Below are 5,430 nucleotides of genomic sequence, written 5' to 3' on the forward strand. Positions count from 1 at the left end.
CCCTCTTCTGGAATTGTGACAACAAAAAATGTCTTCTAACATTGCCAGATGCACCCTGGAGGGGGCAGAATCTCCCCAGATTGGGGAACTGCCTCTTCAGGGAAATGTGAAACTACGTTTCAGGGGAGGCTTGGGCATCATATCTTGTGGTATTTTGAGGAAAATGGGTTGTTAATTTTGTTGAGTGATTATTCTAAGTAATGTGGGAAATCTAAATGGATTGACTTTTTCATTCTGGAAACATTTTTTTCACTTTCTAGCAGATTTAAATCCAGAAGTGGATTTTTTGGACAGATTTTGAAGTAGAATGTGACAGGAGTTTTACTGGGTTGAAGTAATTATAGTCACTTGTGCTTTGGCAAAAATTTCTTTACTTTTTAAGAGAAACTTTCCATTTTTTCAAGAGTATTCATTGAAATAAAACTGACCAGGACACATTTTATGTGATTTCATGTGATGTAGTAGGAGAGAATAATTTTAGATTTTTCTTTTACTCTATAAATAAAAGATCTTTAAAGTATGCCTAATTCAAGATAATACCGACACAAAAGCAAGAGGCACTAAAGGGTCAGCCATAAGTTAAGTGCATTTCAAAAAGAAGGTTGTGTGTTAAAACCCTCCATAATAAGGTGGTATGTTCCATGCACACTATTACTTTGAACTTATCTTGACTGAAAAAATTGTTGTTTGCATTTAAGCCAATGTGTGAAATTTAATCTAAATTAAAAGATTCTTTAAAGTTGGACTTTTCCATTTAGATTTTAGTAATTATGAAGAAATTTCTGGATTTCTCAGAGGCCAACACTTTATTGTGGTTAAAGACATTTAGTTTGTAAAACTAGAAAATTGGCTTTTATTTTTCTTGTCCTGAGTGCGTCAGCTTTTACCCTGCCCTTCTATCTGAACTGTGTCCCGTTCGCGCCTCGTTGTTCTGTCCTGCTCCAGAAGACTCCCCTGCAATGTCAGAATTATCCTGCTCTACTTACTTTATTTGGGAATTATGATTACTTTGCCTGATGATCTGGAGCTGTTCCCACTTTTTATTATAACAAATGACCTGATGACTTTTTAGTGTTCTGTGCTATTGTTTGTTCACATTCGGCTTTCTTTACTAGTTTCTATCCCTTAGAGTGCTTTTTTTTTTTTTCTTTTTAAATTCTGCCTTCTTAGATTAGAGCTTTGATAACAGGGTAACCTCCAAATCTGAAACAGTTGGAGACCATAGTCGCAGATGAAAATCATGTCAACTGAATCGGGGCTTGAAAGTAGTTTTCTAACTCTTGCGGCTCCATCATCTGGTGTTCAGATACTTTATGGTTTCGAATTATACTGTACCTCTCTATAAGGAGGATCCTCTGGTCTGTCCAGTATTTCTACTCCAGATACATCATGTATTCCAAGGAGAAAGAGTATCTACCTTTTTGTTCCTTTAACCAGCTATGTGACCTTGAATAAGTCGCTTAATTTCTTTGATTATCAGTTTCCCTTCAGATAGAAGGCTTTTGAGTGTGCTCAGTCCACAGCAGGGTTGTGAGGAGCTGGTAGCAATCAGATGGGCAGGACTTGGCTGTTGTGGATCAGGGAACGTCGTTGTCGGTGCTGGGGCCCCCACCCTAAGCACAGGGCTTGGCACTCAGGAACTATTTGTAGGATGGATAAATTGACAAAAATTTTATATAGCTATTTACTGCCTATAAGTCCAAGTTACTATAATATTTTAATTCATCCTGTATACTCCCATGGTTCATCCCTAATTTTCAAAATATAACTATTACCTGCTCCATATAGGATCTTTCTCAGTGTACACATTTCTACTCCCTTCCCAGTTGATAGTGCTTGTTTGTATCACTTGTGAACTAGTTTGTATTATTAGCTTTTCCTCCCACGACTTGATACAACTTTATAGTTGACACCCACATACACACACTACCTGAATTTTACTATTTCCGTTTTTACAGTACTTGTTTTATTATATATCCATCTTTCCATTCCATCATCTGTTAATCCAAACTAATTTCTTGGTGATATTCTAAGAACATTTCAGACATTGGTACACTCTCTTGGGGCCCTCTGCAGTGAAAATACAGAGTCCTAATCACTGGACCTCCAGGGAGTTCTCTATACTTTTATCTAAGTGCTTGAGCATGCATCTCCTTATCTAGACTTCAATACTTGTTTCTAGAATTTACACACAATGAAATGCGAAATCTAAAAAGTACATTGTGTCTGTGTTGAGAGCACACTGTATATACTCTGTAGCTCATTTTTTTCACTATTCTGCCTTTCCCTGTAGATGAACCCTAATCCTCCTAATTACTACATCATTTTCTAAATATGGATGATCCAGTTTACTTAGCTATTGATAGACATTTAAAATTTTCATACTTTGCTGCAGTGAATTTTGCTGCAGTAAATATACTTGGCAGATGTATAGGATAGAGACCTAGAAGTGGAATTGTTAGGTGGTTAAAGGGTATGCACATTTTCAATTTGCTTTAAAAATTTAATAAAAGCCTGGAAGTTGCCAACCAAATAGTCTTTACCAATTACCACCAGTAGTGTCTCCATGTACTCTCACCTACACTGAATATCATCATTCTCTTTTTAATTTTTGCTAGTTCCTTTGGGTAATCATTTTACTTTATATTACTAGTGAGGTTGTATATGGTCTTTCCAACTAGCGTTTTGTTTTTAATCTTTCTGTCGCATCTCATGGTAGCTGGGATCTTAATTCCATGACCAGGGATTGAACCCACCCCCACCACCCACCCACATTGGCAGCATGGAGTCTTAATTAACCATTGAACCATCAGGAAAGTCCCTCCAACTAGCTTTCAAAGTTTTCTAGGGCATGGGTTGAAATCACCTTCATATCTTCATATACCACCTTCATATCTAAATATTTGCTAAATGAATGAATGAGTGTTGCCAGAGCATGCCTGCTGTTGGGTAAGGCTGAAGAAAGGATGAATGAGTAAGTAAGTAAGTAAGTAAGTGTGTGAGAAGTTAAAGCAGAAGTTGCTCAACGTGTGTGTGTGTTAAATTAGTAAAGGAACTCTTCTTTCCTGTTTGTCTTCTCTTCTGTGTGAGGTAGGATTGTGAGATGGTTAAGAATCCAGGCTCTGGAGGCAGGTTTCGTGGATTCATAGCTGTGCAACATTGGGCAATTTACTTAATCTTTGTGTTTCAGTTTCCTTATTTATAAAATAGAGAATAGTAGCACCTTGCTTACAGGGTTATTGAATGGATTAAATTATTACTAGTAAATTGACACTCAATATATGCTGCTGTTATGTTAATTATTATCTTTCCCTTCTGCATATGCAGCATTTGAGCATGAAATACAGACAAAGTTGGGAAGGACTCTGTCTTGAAGAAGCTTACAGACTTCAGGCTTCTTTAGGGAAGTGGAAAGTCATTTTGACAACCTGGATGATAGGGTGGGATTGAAAGGATATAATTGGTGAGTTAAATTGTCCTCACAATCCGTGAGAAAGAATTTTGAAGGCTAACTTAAGGAATTTGGGGGTTTTTTTTTCTTTTGCTGTACTGTGTGACTTGTGGGATTTTAGTTCCCCAACCAGGGATTGAACCCAGGCCCCTCAGCAGTAAGGGGCCGAGTCCTAACTACTGGACCACCAGGGAAATCCTGGATTGATGGATTTACAACTGGATTGGATTTGCAGTTGAAGCCAACCATTTTAAAAACAGTGTAGACTGGATGGGAGAGAGGCTGGAAGGTGTTGGTAACAAAGGACGATAAGGTCCCAAAATGAGGGGTTGCCTGTATGACTAGGGGAGAAGCAATTGATTTGAGAATCATTTCGGGAATAGAATTAAGAGTGACAATTGTTAAAGAAGCAAAGGGCAGTTCACAGAAAGTACAGACCTTGGGCAGCCTCTTCAGTATCATAGAGATGGTCTGGAAGGCAAACTCTAGAGGCAAATTAAGTTAACTACTTTATAGAATCACAGTCACTTTATAAAGGAAATGATATTTTAATAGCTAAAAGATAGGACATGATCTCAGAATAAAGCATAGTTCTCTAATACTTAACCTTTGGAAAATTCACTGCAGCCTCCTCCCCCTTCTTTTTCATCTCCCCATAGACTTGTCCACAGACCAGCATTTGGGAATAGCTTCCCAGGTGGGGCAGTGGTAAAGAAGCTGCCTGCCAATCCAGGTGACTCAGGTTCAATTTCTGAGTCAGAAAGGGCCTCTGAAGAAGGAAATGGCAACCCCCTCCAGTATTCTTGCCTGGAGAATTCCATGGACAGAAGGGAGCTAGGCGGGCTACAGTCCATGGGATGGCAAGGAGTTGGACATGTCTAGTGTGCACGCACAGAGTAGTCTAATTACATCCTTTTGCAAATAAGAAGACAGGACCAAAGTTACATAGCTTCAAGTCAGTTCAGACTAGAATCCAGGTCTTGACAGGTACTCTAGTTTTTTTTCCATAGTCTGTGCCTTGATCTTCTGATCTAAATTTGGTTTTCCATTTATGAGGTATTGACTGGCTTTTGGTTCTGGGGATTAATCTCAGGTGTGTTTAAGCATCTAGGTTCCACGCCAGTAGAACCCAAGATCAAACTGTGATCTAGATCATGGGTTTTACATAGAAGTAACAGCCAAAAAGTCTTTAAGACTTTTTACTCTGTCCATTTATTAGACTTACTCCCAAATAGGTTGAGATTGAGTGTTCATAGTTGACTGGTAGTTCTTAAGTACCAAATAGCATGTGTAAGTCTATATTTCTAACTTATTATGTCTTAAAAATTTTGAAATACTGTGCTAAATATGCTACTTCATACTAAAAAGCCTAGGAAGACATAATCAGTTAAGACATTTTAAATTATTTCCCCTCGGCAGCCATCAGCAGTATGTTTTCAACTCCAGTTAACTGAATTCAACATATTATCATATAAATTTGGGAGACAGTCCTTTGATCTAAATTTATAGTCAATAGGAACTTCCTGGTGATTAAGTGGTTAAGACTCCACGCTTCCTATGCAGAGGGCTTGGGTTCAATCCCTGGTAGGGGGACTAAGATCTCATATCCCTCACAGCAAAAAATACAGTATCATCAGCAGAAAGATTAATTATGGCTTGAGATTTACAGAAAGATAATATTGAAAATGGCTGGCTTGCAGATGAAACAGTTGTGCTCCTGTGTCAGAGGCTAACTTAGGTTTGTGAGAGTGTGAGAACAACCCAAGACGCCCTTTCAGGGGCGAGCACCCGAGTGACAGGCATGCTGAAGATGATGGCGAGGCTGGAGAAGAGGGGAAGCAGCCTCGAGGTGAAGCAGCCTTGAGGAGTCCTTGTGAGGAGTGCTTCCCCTCACGGCAAGCACACTCCCCGGGAAGTGAGGAGAAGAGATTTGGGTGTGTTTAGAAAGTAGGTAACCCACTCCCCGCCCCCCCCACCCC

The 5,430-nt window shown here is 39.1% G+C and overlaps 1 protein-coding gene across 3 annotated transcripts in view; it reads left to right on the plus strand.

The window, feature by feature from the left end:
- SIN3A (SIN3 transcription regulator family member A) overlaps positions 1-5,430 on the plus strand; it is a 66,746-nt gene that overhangs the window by 15,282 nt on the left and 46,034 nt on the right. The window lies entirely within an intron of this gene.

The sequence above is a fragment of the Bison bison genome, unplaced genomic scaffold (assembly GCF_000754665.1).
Source record: "Bison bison bison isolate TAMUID 2011002044 unplaced genomic scaffold, Bison_UMD1.0 scf7180017864181, whole genome shotgun sequence".
Classification (NCBI taxonomy): domain Eukaryota; kingdom Metazoa; phylum Chordata; class Mammalia; order Artiodactyla; family Bovidae; genus Bison; species Bison bison.